This window comes from Balearica regulorum, chromosome Z, assembly GCF_011004875.1.
Source record: "Balearica regulorum gibbericeps isolate bBalReg1 chromosome Z, bBalReg1.pri, whole genome shotgun sequence".
Classification (NCBI taxonomy): Eukaryota; Metazoa; Chordata; class Aves; order Gruiformes; family Gruidae; genus Balearica; species Balearica regulorum.
In genome coordinates this window covers 56,134,939-56,149,951 of record NC_046220.1, presented here as the reverse complement: position 1 = coordinate 56,149,951, position 15,013 = coordinate 56,134,939, and the positions used below count along the sequence as shown (strand labels likewise).

Genomic DNA, 15,013 nt, shown 5'->3' with positions numbered 1-15,013 from the left:
CTGCTTGCAAGCTCTGACGTTCACTGCCCTGTTTTTCAGTCATGCTCTTGAGACAGCAACAGGAGAAAAAAAAAGACAAGAAAAGTACCAGCTTTCAGGAGGCATAATTTTGCTTATGAGTTTCTTTCTCATTTTTTGATATTGTATGGCTATCTCCACACTTCTATTTTGTGTGTCTGATGAAAGCATTTCTGTTTAGTCTGGATCCTAGGGGATCTCCCTAGTGAGACATGCAACTGTGTCAGGGCAACTCTAAATACAGAAAAAGGTGGAAAGGGCGTCTTTTACAGTTACTGCTTAGGTCATGGTAAGCTCTGTCTGAAAAAAGCATTCTTGTGGGATTTGTACAGTCTTGCTTGTGTCTGACAAGCTCTGAAAAACACCTATTACCTGTTGTTGGTGGGAGGGGTAAAAAGACAGTTCTGCAGGGAAGAGAGTGTGTGGGTTGAACTCTGCAGTGCCAGCATTGTATGTGCAATGACAGTAAGTCCTGCATTGTGTCAGAGCATCACAATGTCCAAACGGCACTTGTGCTAGATAAAGTTAGGTTGTGACATTGTAAGACAGATTTGTTAGGATGATTTGTAGTGTATCTAGCAATGGATGTTAGGTGTGAGTGCTACTTTTGCTCCTGGAACAGTAAGATTACATATACGCACCAGAGTACCCAGATCTACATTCCCTGTGTACTACAGAGTATAGAAACAACTCTCTATGTGGAGGTAGCAATAAGGAGACCCACTGAGAAAATGTTTTATTATAAACTGGTATTGTTCAAGGATATAACCACAAGAAAACAATGGCCAAAAGCAACTTTTTACGTGAGGGTGAACGGTGGCTGAGAGCCCACAGAAGTGAAGTGGCCAGGAGCCTGCCACTGCTGGCAACCCCTCTCTACTGCTGTGCAGCTGTTTGGGGGGGGGGGGCTTTGTGCACAGCAGGGGTGGACTGATGCCTTTGCACATCTGCCCTCATGCTGCACGTCTGCCAGATTGTCCACACGCAGCCTGCTCTTCTCTCTGTCGGTTTGGCCATGCTTCCCTGGCAGCCTCTGCTGTGCTGTTCACACAACAGTGAGCCCAGGTGAAAATCTGTAGGGTCCTTGTGGAGACTGATCCATGTGAGGTACCGGTGCTTAACTATGGATGAGCTAGTAGGATTAAAGGTTTGATTCCAGTGATCGTCACTACATGTCAGTGACACATCCCGTTATATAAAATGTGACTCAGTAGGGTACCCGTGTTTGCAGGTTGCATCGAAAGTCACACCATTTGAGAACAAATGTCTTACTCCTCCTTACCTTGTTGCTAACCTGCAACCACTCTGCTCCTTGAAAATTACTTACATCTTTTCCAATCCAAAACTGTCTCCATGGATACGAAAAAAGTTGCTTTAGCCAGTGATGAATGTAGATATATTCTCTGAGTGGTCATCCCTCAGCACCATCAGGGCAGACAATTCTCTTCCATGTGTCTGGAAATGTAGTTTTGATTAGGTATAAAATACTATGCATCTGCAAGCTAGGTCTAGATCAAAATATGCATGAGTTTTGACTATTTATTCTCTTCTCTTTTTTAACATCACCACAGTGAAAAAAAAAGAAAAAAAACCCTTATGGCTTGTTTGTGTGTCAGCATTCAGAAGGTGCTTGATTCAGTAAGGCTTCCTGAGAGATTTGTTTATGTGTATTTAGAAACACTTCTGCAGATTCAGAATGTGTCTGCGGGAAAGAAACATTCTGCTGCAGAATGTTTCCAAGCACTGAATGTAAAAATCTACTTCATAATTCACACCACAGTTGTATTATCCACTGTTTTCACCTTGTTCTTTGTGACTTAACTAATGTATGTAATGCACTTTCAAAGAAAACGTCCACAATAAATCAGGGCTATATAAGACAGCCTATAAAATGTTATTCCTGTTTCTTTTGGAAATGTGTTTGTCAGGTTGTTTTGTGATAAAAAAGTACTGTTTTCTCATCCTTCACAATGTCAGTAGCAAGTTTTCCCTTGAAACGGTGTCAAGATCTTTTTCTAGTCTTTTCTAGGTAATGAGGTATGGATTCAAAGCGAAGAGGAGCTGATTTGGAAAGGTCTGGCTTTTTCCGCAGTATGTAGAACATCTTAGACAAGCAGGCTATTACACAACTCACAGGCTCCTTAGCAGCTTCTTACTCAACAAGAGGATGATGGGGGTGGGGGTGCTAATCTAAAGCTACACCATCTGGGGCTGGCCTTGTCACAGGAAGAATGTGGCAGCTGCCTAAATAGGTTTTTTTCTTAATTTTCAGTTTCAAAGTACAAATAAAGAATGAACATCTGTTTCAGCTTCCAGAGTTGAATAAGCGTTGTAAGCAGATGGTTTTTAAGACTTGAAATTTACAGTAAGAAGTGTTCATGAAAAGAGGTTGTAGCTGATAGCCAAGGAGATGGATATTACAGAATTCTATTACCCTTCTTTTCCCTCCCCAGCCCCACAGGTTTACACAGAAAAGAGCAATTTGGTCAGAAAATGCTGAATAGCTGTTGAAGCATTGTAAGGAAAATACAGAAAATTATCAAAATCCTCACCTCACTGAAGCATGGCGTAAAAACTTAACCATGCTTATATTCATCGCATTTTCATCACTGACCCAGCTTTCGAAGAAAGAGCTGCTGTGAGAGAACTTGACTGAAACTTCTGTTTTCACACTTTTTTCAGATTTCAGTAAAATCCCTCATTGATTGCCTCTGCCTTATGTCTTCCCCAGGCAAGAACAATGCTATTATTTAATGAACTATTTGAATTGGTTTTGCCAAGTCATAGGCATATAAATATAAAAAGGTGCATTGTTTGCATTCATGCAATGAAATTCTTGGCTTTATGGATTTTTATCCTCTGTTCCAAAGTCTGCGTTTTGGAGAACTGCCTTTGTGCCTGTGGTACAGAAGAATGAAGTGACTCATTTGTATCCCACAGGGAACTGGACTAGAAAATATCAAGATCCACAGATTTTCAGGTCTGTGCAAACATTTCATAAAATCATAGACTCATAGAATTGTTTAGGTTGGAAAAGACCCTTAAGATCATCAAGTCCAACCATTAACATAACGCTGACAAGTCCACCACTAAACCATGTCCCTACCATTTCCCTCACCTTATGAGGGCTATAAGCACGTTGTGGCTTTACAAGCCCAAATCTCCCTGGCTTATTTCTGCTCTTTTTTCTGGGTTGTTTTTGGGTTTTGTTCATAGGATTTGTTTGGGTTATTTTGTATACATTAGATTCTTGCAAAGACTAAACCCTGCCATTTTTACTTGAGAAAGATTTCTTCTGTGGTACTGATCTGTGCTGATCTCTTTTCCCTCCTCCTGTTAGCTCCATGGACTTTCCTACATCATACAAGCTGGAAGAACAGCGCCCACCACGCTGCTGTGGGGTTCTGAGTTGCTGGATCATTTCCCTCCTTTCTTTCCTGGCACATACATGGGTTTCTCTGCAGGCTGTCTCCCTGGCCACTCACCCAGGCAACTTCCCTCTCCTTCCTCCAGCAGTCACTGCTCTGCCTCTCTGCAGGGACTTTCATCCATAAGATGGAAAAGCAAATAAGTACACTGCAGTTCTTCTAACGAAATGTGCCTTAGTAGTCCCTGCCATGGAAAAAAATAACTGTCCTCATCTCTTCCAAATCAGAGGTCTCTTTGAAGGCTTGCCATCTTGAAGTCTGAGAGTTTAGGACCAAGAGGCATTGCTAATTACATGGAGTCTGACCTGTATATTAATACATTCTTCCTCCTTTAAGGGAAATGACAATTTTCAGAAGGGCCTCCAGTCTTCACCAGGAAAACTGAGACACGGTATTTCCATTACATAGTTTTGTGAATTTGTTCTAGCATTTAATCATTTGCTGTTTAAAAAAACCAAAAAATAGTACTTATTTTACTTGGTCAGCTTTCAGCTCCTGGTTCTTACAGTGCTACCGAGCCCTGTGGGATCCAGTATGTTTCCACCCCATGAACACATGAAAGAACTCAAAGGAAAAAGATTTCTGCATTGGGATCAGAAAGCCTTAATTGACACAGAGAAGTAAAGTAATGGTCTTCCAGCTGAATCCTCTGAGTTTTAAAGTGGGACAAGAAAGCAAAATATTTATTAATACTCAAAATCAAATATCTTCCTGATTGGCATTAAAAAGTATGGGCTGCTTTAAAAACAGTGGCACATCATGCTACTAAACAGACAATGGGCACGTTCTTATAAAGTCCTGCGTCTATGGGTTGGACAAGAGAAAATCTTGACATACAGCTGTACTCTTATGAAGCTGAAGGTTGTATTCTTTTAGGACCCTCTGTTAAAGAAGCAGAATGTGCTGGTTTTGGCTGGGGTAGAGTTAATTTTCTTCATAGCAGCTAGTATGGGGCTGTGTTTTGGCTTTGTGCTGAAAACAGTGTTGGTAACACAGGGATGTTTCCGTTACTGCTGAGCAGTGCTTACACAGAGCCAAGGCCTTTGCTGCTTCTCACCCCACCCCACCAGCGAGTGGGCTGGGGGTGCACAAGAAGTTGGGAGGGGACACAGCTGGGACAGCTGAACCCAACTGACCAGAGGGATATTCCATACCATATGACATCTTGCTGAGCATATAAAGCTGGGGGGAGAAGAAAGAAGAGGGGGACACAATCGGAGTGATGGTGTTTGTCTTCCCAGGTAATGGTTACGCCTGATGGAGCCCTGCTTTCCTGGAGATGGCTGAACACCTGCCTGCCCGTGGGAAGGGGTGAATGAATTCCTTGTTTTACTTTGCTTGTGTGCGCAGCTTTTGTTTTACCTATTAAACATGAGTTTTCTCACTTTTACCCTTCCTATTCTCTCCCCCATCTGACCACGGGGGAGTGAGTGAGCAGCTGTGTGGTGCTTAGTTGTTGGCTGGGGTTAAACCACAGCACAGATCTAGTGTTGTGTTTACTTAGAAATATTGTGGGTTTTCTCTCATTAACCTTCCACTGGTGAAAGCAGGACTGTATTTCATTATATAAAGTGTCTACCACTGCTACTACAAAGACTATTTCCAACTCAAAGACAGCGTTGGCTTAAGAGTAGGAGTTCTGGGGACTAGATACTACTTTTTAGCTCCTCGCTTGTCAAAGAAGCAGCACAGGGAATACAAATTAGAAAAAAAAGTGGGGCAAAAAGTCACAGAGATACAAAGCACACAATGGAAGACATGAATGTAACTGTGCTAGTGTTTCAATTATCTTCTTATATTTGAAATATCTAAAACTACTTTAAAATGTTGGTTTTTATCCCACCAACATTTTATAGGGAATTTAAAAAATAAATCACAACCCTTGCCAGAATATTTTTGCACTAGCTCATATATTAAACCAAGAAATGCAGATGCTAAGGATTTCAGTAGCTGTATCTCACCCACCATTTTCATGACAATCCACTCCTGCTGGTGTTACTACAGCTGCTAGCCAAATACTAAACTGAGCAAGCTGTGTGTGTGGCATAATATGTTAGTTTCACTTTTGGGGGGGGGAAGCAGAAAAGTGTCAGTTCCAAGTAAAAGCAACCTCCTTTGCAATCTTTTCAGCTTGCTTCCTCTGCCATTTACTGAACAGTAGCCCATCTGTAGATCAGTAGAATATTTATTTCTGTTGTCTGCTGCAGCATCTCTTCTTGACAAACTGGCTCCCATTTTCACAATTTCTGCTGACTGAAACTACCTCCAGCTGGGTCTGCTGGTAGCTCTAGGCTTTCAACCTATGGCTGACTCAATTGTGTAGGGGCAGAGGAAGCAGAAGACATTCAAAACCAGGAGGTATGGACTTGCATGGCTCATCTCTGAGGACTGGGTTTGCCCCCCAGGTCTAGCTGTGCCAAAGGGGGCACCTGGGCCGCAGGGCATTCTTGTGGCTTCTCTGGCCCCAGAAATGCCAGAGGCAATAGTGCTCAGCACGGGATAGGGCGTTTAGCAAAAATTATGAAAAATACCTTTCCTTCATTTCTGTGGATGGGAACTAGTTGTACTCTTTCAAGCAGTTTAGTCAAACACTTCTAATTGGTCTGGTCCTTCACATCAAATTTACCTTGGGAATGACATATTTTGAAGCTACTGCCTGCAAGGATCAAACTGAGTTACATACTGTTTCTGCCTCGCATACAACTACCTCACCCATGTCTTTTCTAATCCCATAGAAGGCAGGTTAGGAAGTTTAATAGTTAGTGATAGTTATTCCTTTGCCTAAGGGAGAACTTTCATGCTTTATTTTACATGTTTGCCTCAGTGTGAGGAAACGCTTGCTGGAACTGCTTATCTAAAAATCTCCCTCCTCCAAGAAGAGGAGTTTGTGGAAGCTATTTCTAGATCCTTAAATGCTCTCCCTGAGAGCTGAAATATGTAGCTTATTTCCTTTAAGCTACAAAAAGTGGAATGAGGAACCAATGTTTTTAAACTTAATAGTTGCTGGGTGCCATTTTTTTTCTTTTTTTGAAATAGGAAATGAAAACAGCAGAATATGATTCATTGTTTTAATTACAAAGAAAAGACCTAACTGATATGACTGGAGTTCAAAAATAAAGGAGAAGTAGAAGAGTGAGTGACACAGGTCTGATGTTGTTACCCAGGTGGTGGCCTGTGGACAGACCTCTCTCTTTACAAGAAGTGCTTCTTAGCTGGTCTGCACAGGTACCTAGCAGGGGACCTTTCTGAATCCAGACTGGGAAATTTACTTTTTTGTGAAACCCCTGTGCTTCTGCTAGTTTTATCGGAAACCAGCCAAAAGATTCAAAAGCCAAACAGTTATTCTAAAGATACACTAATAAATTTTTTAACGTAAAATGTTTTGATGTTACAGCTTTGCCAGTGTGCACATTTGATACCAACATTGGTATCTAGATGCTTCCTGAAGTAACTTACTTTTTCCGAAATATTGATAAAGCAAAGCATGTTCTCTTGCTCTTTAAGGTCTCAGGAGATTGGAAATGTAGAAGATAAACTTGGTTCAGCTTTATGACATCTACTCCCATATCACATTCAAGTAGCCTAGTATGTATCTATCTCAATCATACATAAAAATGCAAAAAACCCCACTCAAAAATATCATTAAGGTTGAGTTCTCCAGTGAGGAAATTCCAAAATTTCAACAGTTGACCTTAAAGGGATTTAGTTACCCTGTTCTATTGTCTTTTGTCCTTTTAGTTTCTAGCTGTATCACACTTGCATCCTGTCACATTGGCTAAGGCAGATTAAATTACAAAAACAGATTAAATAATAATAAAAAAACGCCAACAGGATAAGAAATTGCTAACTGAAATTAATTTATATAAACATTAACTTTTGAAGCTTCCTGACATTCACAGATAGATAAGTGCGGCCAAACAAGTTCAGGAAGGTTAACTTTCCATAATAATGCAAAGCAAAACCATCTTAATAGAGCTGCAGTTCATTGCATTTGAAATCAGATATCATCAGTACATACTTAATCTCAAGAAACTTTAGTTTGAAAAATCCTTAACAGAGGTTTGCATCTAAATGTCCACAGATATATTTAAACATAAGAAAAACTTCTAATATGTGCACAAGTGTGAAAATATTTATTTCAAATAACAAACTTACTTTCCACAAACTGATGCCAGGTCCACGCAAGTCATTACGCAGTCCTGAACACTGCACAGCATGCAGTCCTGGAGAAAGTATTTACATGAACCAGGGCTGGAAACTTGATTTTGCATTAGAGTATTTCTGGTCAATTTCTGAGTCCCTCTAAATGTTTGGAAACTCCAAGGCTGAAAGCAGAAATATTTGTTTGTGCATATGGGGTAAGTGGACTGTTTCCCATGTGTGACTAATGTAAAAAAAGGCTGAGGTGATTTGGCTTGGATTTTTCAAAGGAATACCCAAACCCTGGCCCCTCCAAAACCTGTTACAAGAAATTTTCAAGTTAGTAGACTTCCATACTCCCATCACCAGGGATTTTCAAATACTTTTTTTTTACGTTATAATATATTTTCCTGGTGATAGGTAGACCCAGGAAGGCACAACTTTAGCTCCTCTTTATTATGAATATAAATACATTCAATTTGTATAACAGTATAACCAAAACCCCATATGAAATACTGCATATCATTGTGTTTAGGCATCAGCTAAACACAGATGATATCCTGCTCTAAAGATGAAATAGTCTTGGTGGAAAAACACAACAAAACAAAATCTGTGCAAGAAAAATTTGATTAGGAAATAAAATGTAACTCAATGGAGACCTATACTCATGGACTCCAGAAGCATCTATATTGCAATCACTAGGAGTTTCGACTGCAGAGCCACCAGCAAACATTGCAAGCTGAGGTTTTCAGTGTCTACACTTCAAGGTTCTTCTTCAACTCAGGTTACAGTTTTATTAATTTTGGTTTTTTTCATTCTGTTAGCAGATTTAGTTAAGGAAGGAGAACCTCAGACTTTTCTTACTGACTCTTTTCCTCACTGGATGGTGCTAGAATACGTATCTGTTTACTCTGACGCTTAGCAAAAAGCTCTGAAAGCCACAGAGTGACAGTAGATTTGCGGTTCCCTGTAATGCCATTTATAGCAAGCCATTTCCCATCAGTGGACTGTATTTCAAAATATATTTTTAAGAAGTTCTATAGTTAAGACAATTGCTTGCACTTACTTGCCTGCTTGCTTTTTCCAGCTACATAACTTTTGGCTGCATGCTACGTTTTATCCTCTAATAGGAGAAAGGCGCATGTTCCTTAAAAGGAAATCCCATGCTGCTGCTCAGTTGTGACTCAACTAACTTGGCAAGAAATGCATTTACTCCTTCTCCAGATCAGATCCACACCAACCTGTGTGGAGCCACATGGATGAGAGGGTTCTAAGTCTTGGAACACTTAATAGAGCCACGAGAAGCATGGATGTTGGTGTGGGCCAATTGCATGAGGCAATCAGCTTCATTACAGAGTAAATAAAAAATTACTTAATCTTTCCCTATTTGCAGAAAAGCTATCAGAAGCTATCGAAACCAACAAAACCAGAATAACTGAAGTTTTATTGCCACTGCACATCTGGCACACCACCCCCCACCATCATGCAAACCAAGAATCTGTCAGGTAGAGCACTATTCCTGGTCACTGTAGGCTATAAAGCAGACTTCTTCACTGTCTTCTTTCATCGCTTGGAGGCAATCCCAGAGAGCTGTTGGAAAGTGGCAGCTTACCTAGCCCCCAGAGGGGGCTTCCCTATGGAAGGGAAATAGGGCAGAGACTGAGGAGGGGGGAGCATGATCTGATTTTATTCCTCTCCATTTTATGGAAGTTTTTGTACTGCACTAGTCACTGTAGTGTCTGAGTGCTTTTCAGTTGCTCAGCAATTGAACTACTGCCTGTTCTTGCAGGGTTTTTTCCTGTGGGTTTGGGGGTTTTTTTTGAGGGGGTTGTGTTGTGGGGTTTTTTTAATTGTTTTCCTCAGGGATTGTTGTACGATGCAGCATTTTGTACCTGATCAAGAACACAGCAGGCTGTTAGAGAAGGTAGTGTCAAAGAAGCACATCTTCCACCAGGAGAAGTGTTTAGAGTAGAAATTAGTGCCTGGGGAACTACTTTTTGCAGTCTGAGGTATATATTCCAAAAGCAGTCTTTGCAGAAATGCATTGTGGCAGTTTTTTAGGTGCTCTCTGCTGTCTCTCAGAGGAACAGTTATCAACTGAATGTCTGGAAGGGGACAAACTTACGTTTACCATTGGGACCCTCAAAGCCACGAGATGGCTTTTTTTCCTAGTGTGGGTTGTTTGGGTGGGGTTTTTTTTTCCCCTCCAAAGTGGATGAATTAGAAGTGTGTCCTTTTGGGAGCTGAATCATATGCAAACTTGTATTTACAGGTTCTTGTTCCTTTCTTCCCCTCCATGAAGGAGGTATTCACTCATATCACCCAAGAAATGAGACAGTTTCTTTCAAAAGTGTTCTTTGTGCCATATATTTAAAGAAACAGCATGTGTTTTTAACCAAAATACGTTTTTCTCTAAGAGTGGGCCTCCACAAAGAGAAGAACTATTACAACGTATATACTTACCTTTAAACATTAAGAATTTTACATCCTACTCCAAAAGTAGAAGGAAAAGTGAAATACACGCAGACAGTCTGACTTCATAGATTTGACTTAAATGAGTAACTTCCTTAGCCTTGTTCTAATTTGTGAAGGTTTTGCAAATAACCCCCCCCCATCCTGAATATAGAATGTGCTATGATTTAATTTCAGCTGAAAATGACAAATCTAAATCCAACTATGAGAATTTTTGAAGTAACTACAACAAAACTGCTTGTATAATTTTTAGCTGTTTGAACATGAAAATGAAACAAAATGTATTTCCTGGTCTGAATGCTTATCTCGGAATTTAGAACACAGAATAACTCAATTTGAGTAATTAGCATACTTAGGAAAGGAAAACTAAGCCTTTTGCACAGACTGCAACTTTTGTAACTTGCTTTGAAAAGCAGACTAACTTTGAAGGGAAGTTGTTACAACAGTTGTAAATATCACCTTTTTTTGTATGGTTAGTGGTATTTTTATCCACTGTTCAGGGCTATGTTTACTAAGTTTGGTATTTTACATACCTGTTTAATTTAGGATTCTCCACACATATTTGTGTTTGACATGGTGTGAAAATGTGAAATGAAATGTGTAAACAGGATGTAGGTAAATGATACTTCACTCCTTTTAAGTTCCTGCAGGTCACAGGCTGATGCTCCTACCCAAGCTTATTAACATGCAAATGTGTGGAGACTGCGTATGGTCATTTAGCAAAGAAAAAGGAAAGAGGGAAGCTTACATGGTAATAAGATGCAAATCTGAGATGCTGACAGTTTTTGGGTGCAGATGCCTCTGAAAGAGCTTGTTAAAAATTAAGAGTGGCAAGAACAATGCCGAAAGTAATGAACAACCCTGAGCAGACTAGTGGAAAGGGATATTTCATAGGGCAATAGTGTTTCTTGCTATACTATGCTAAAATGTGTTTAGAGTAATTATTATAATAGAAGACAAACAAAAGTAAAAATGCCTGGTATCATTAGATAAGCTGTAATGTTTGGAGTGCTAACGTAGATTGGACTTTCACAATCTCATCAAGTGATGGTGTGCTTTTATTAGTCAAGAGTTAGGGTCAGGTTTAGCTGAACCTTCAAAACTGGCCAGACAAAATGTTGAAACTCAATAATATAAGGAATTCCCATTGATTCCAGTAGAATTCTTTGCATTTGCAGGTTTCTGTCCACAGAGGTCTTGATCAGCAGTCTTAGATATGCAGTGAGCACAAGCAACATAGTACATGACTCTCCCAGTCTGTAAAGTGATCTGGATACCAGTGGTATATTAGGTGATTATATTTGGGAAGCAGCAGATCATTTTTTATTTTGCAGTGTTTCCTTTCCCTGTTCACGAGAAGTTTTCAGTGTCTCTGCAGTACATGCTTGTGTGAGTTTTCTACACTGCAGCCTGGAAAGAAAGACATTGAAAATGGAAAGCAAATTATTAGAGGATATAATAACACAGAAACTTTCAATGAGATCAGGGACTAGATATACTAGAAGAAAATATGCTGTAATTTACTTTATTTCAAAATCACCAGTTATCCTTGAGACTGAATGTTTGAGGAAAGCAAATATGCAAATCAATGTACACATTAAGTTAAAATCTAGTTCTGAATTGGCTTAGATTTCATTTTCTGTTAAGATGATGTTACATGTCACGGGCATACTCTTTCCTTCTGTACAAAGAGTAAAAAAACACATATAACACTGTAGAAGTGACAGTGATAAGCTTGTCCTTAAAGAACATTTTCTCTGACAGTACTAGATTGTTAGCTGCCAGTTAACAGCTTGCTTTGAAATCAGTGAAAGTTACAAGCATGAGTCTACTAGTAGTTTTGAGACTCATAACGTATCAAACTTTTGCATGGTTTTTTAGTTCTTCCCTGTTCCAAATTCTGTTCTTCCTTTGTCTCCTGGATAAAGACTTTACAGTACGTATTTGCAGGTCAAGTCCTCTGGCTCTGGTGTTCTTTCCTTAACTCACCATCTCTTCAGGTCAGCAGTCAAGTCTTTTTGCTCGTCTGTAACAGACGACCTAGTTCCAGAGCTCTTAAATAAATCATGTTTACTTGGCATGGACAAGAAAATAAGGAACAAAGTCATCACATTAGAAATCACAGAAAAGTGTACATTTGCAAGGTTAGAATTGTGCAATAAATCCTGGGAGCTAGGACAGAACTATCACACACATGCACTGCTTAAAAAACCCTGCATTTTTCCTTTGGCCCAACCAACACACACACTACCGTGAAGCGAGACCACAGCAAAGATGCACTGCTTTTGTTTACCACGGCTGAACAAGGCAAGGTCTGTCCCTCAAACTTGCGCTTGCTGGTGCGAAGCCCTTTGCCTCCCTTTAGTTCAGTTTTTACCTCACAGCGGCTCCCACTGGCGAGGGCAGACAGAAACGTGTGAGAGACAAAACGCCCTTGTTCGCCACAGGGACCGGGGAGGCGGGCAGAAAGCAGCAACCGCTTGCACAGGAGAGGTTGCCCTTCCCGCGTTCACACCCCCCTGGTGCCCTCTCTATCGCCTACGAGGGAGGCTGCCGTTTCCACGCCCAGCTCTTCTGGGCTCCCCCTGTGGTCGCTGCGCTGCCGGCACCTGACGGGGCTGACAACCGGCCCCCAGGGCGGCTTCCCTGAGGCGAGGGACACGCCGCCACAGGAGAGGGTGCCTCCCCCCTCAGAGCCGCCGCGCCTTTCCGGACGGGAACGCAGCAGTAGCGAGGCCGGCAACCGCAACTACAACGGCCCCCGTCCGAGCCACGCCGCGCGGCATCGCGTAGTAGCTGCGTGATGACGCAGCCTCGCGGCTCGCGTCCCGCCCAGGAGAGGCGGGCTGCTCCGCCCCTGCCCCTCCCCCTCCCCTCAGCCTCCTCTCCCGCGCGGGAGGGCGGGGCTGCCGCGCGGAGGCAGCGGGCAGAGCGGGGCTCGGCACGCTGCCGCCGCGTCCCCCGGCGCCGTGCATGGGGAGAGAGCGGGCGCCGAGGGTGAAGCTGCCTGCCCGCCGGTCTGCCCAGCCGCCGCCGGGGTGAGTGGGGCCAGCGCCGCTCGGCGGCCGTAGCCCGCTGGCAGGAACGGCGGGGGGGGGGGTGGGGGAGTGGGGGGCGAGTAGGCGGGTGGCCGGGGTGGCGATTACACCTCGGTGTATCCCGCGTCCTGTCCCGCTGGCGGGGAGCTCCGCCGGGGCGGCCGCCCGCTCCCGGATCCCGCGGCGTGTAAGTGCGTGCGAGAGGGTAGGGGTGCGCGGCGGGGCTGGCGCTAGGAAATGGGGCGGCGGGGTCCCGTCCCGGGCGGGGGGCGGGGGGCGGCGGGCGGCTCTCGGCGGGACAGCCGCCGCTCCGTAGGCTGTACCTGGGGAGGGAGGGAGGGAGGAAAGGAGCGCGGCAGAAGGGCTCTCGGTCGGCACGGAAGTCGCTTGTCTGGCGGTGTGCGTACGGGTCGCTGTTGTGTGCCCCCCCGCCGCGTAAACGGCGCTCGCGGGAGGCGGGACGGGCGCGGGTCTGACCCGGCCGGCGGAGGACCTGGAAGTCCGCCGTCCCTTTCCTGGCTGCCGTGCCTCGATGAAGGTGGTGTGTTTTGCTGGAGAACTTCCTCGAGAATACTTACTTGTGTCGTTAAAAAAAAAAAAAGTCTTGTTGCAGAAGGAGGGCAAACAGTCACAGAAGCATCTGTGGTTTTTCTCTATATGCCTGTATTGAATTTGTTTCTGGGTGGGGAAGTGCTCCCTTAGATGTGGGTTATGAATTAGTGGATTTATTTGCACAAGACAAATTTATATTTATTTTTTTTTTTTTTTTTAAGAAAAGAATCTTGGATAAAACTTCCTCAGATTTTTTTTTCCCCTTTGTGCAACTGAAGTCTAATTAGAACCTGGTTGGCTCTGTCTTCACATTTCCCCTTCTCACCTCTGCAGTCTGTAACAGGTGAGAAAATAACACCTTGCTTTGGTTATTCGTGAAGTATTTGTTGCCGGAGAGACGTGTTCTTTTTGGTTGTTGGGCAGAGGGAAACATAATTAGGAAGATGGTGATGGCTACTTATAGCTTCAAATGTGATTTTGCACTTGAGATAGTTGCTTAATGGTGAGTGTTTTTAATCTCTTAGCCCTCTGCAGCTTTTCAGTTTATCATCTACTTCTCCATGGGTTCTATTGTTAGTCAAATTTAATATATATGTAGTTTAGCCGAGAGAGAACTATTTCTACAGTTTATATTTTATGTAAAATCAATATTGAGACGAGATTTTAGAAAGATTATGTGCACTGTTCAACAGGGTAGTTTAATAGATCGGTTACATGGATTAACTTTTTTCTATTCCCCCTCTTCCCCAGTCTTCCTAGTAATAGGTATGGGAGCAATATTGTAGTGATGCTCCTTGGGCATGCTCGTTTATCTTTGCTGGTTAGGATTGGTGACAGTAATTTGAGCATTGAGTAGGAACACAGTAGCCATCACTGTCATCTTCTTGATGAGAATGAGTCTCAAGTGACTTCAGTGGTGTAAATGGAGAATTTTGTAGTAAACAACTTCAGTATTATAGAGTGAAATGATAGGGATTTTAAGCAGTGGTGTGCTTTCCAGAGAAGCCTTAAATCTGAGCTGTTTACAGAGTTTTTCATTTTCGTAAGTGCCAACGACAGCAACATAGGGAAGTAGTGTTCGCTTCTGGGAGGGGAAGTTTAATGAGCAAGGAGTTTACAGAATGATTGGCTGGAACTGCAGAATGGAAAATGAAAGGAGACTATTGGTGCTTCTCACATGTAGCTGTTAAGCGTGCTGATTGGGCTAATGAAAAACAAAGTTTAAATCTCTGTGGAATAAGGATTTCCAAACTATGTGAAGTTAATGTTACGTATGACCACAGAATACTGCTAAAGTGAATGTCACTGTCATCTTGTCCTAGCAATGGCATCTTCTTGCTGAAGTTGTAAGACAAGCAGTTGCTG

At 42.5% G+C, this 15,013-nt stretch overlaps 1 protein-coding gene and 1 long non-coding RNA gene across 3 annotated transcripts in view; one reads left to right on the top strand and one right to left on the bottom strand.

Moving 5' to 3' along the window:
- Positions 1-9,937: 9,937 nt before the first annotated feature.
- Positions 9,938-12,802, bottom strand: LOC142599540 (uncharacterized). The gene is made up of 2 exons (XR_012833104.1): positions 12,436-12,802; positions 9,938-11,468 (listed from the first exon to the last, which is right to left on the bottom strand). It is a non-coding gene; the product is annotated as an uncharacterized LOC142599540 (long non-coding RNA).
- Positions 12,803-12,946: 144 nt separating this feature from the next.
- The window catches only part of JAK2 (Janus kinase 2), a 100,722-nt gene continuing 98,655 nt past the window's right edge, over positions 12,947-15,013 (top strand). Inside the window, exons 1-2 of one of the 2 annotated variants that reach the window (XM_075741026.1) lie at positions 12,947-13,096; positions 13,870-13,991. The gene's annotated coding sequence lies outside the window, so the exon portion shown is untranslated. Of the gene's footprint in view, positions 13,101-13,869; positions 13,992-15,013 lie in introns of both variants that reach the window. The other variant, XM_075741025.1, reaches the window with a different exon arrangement.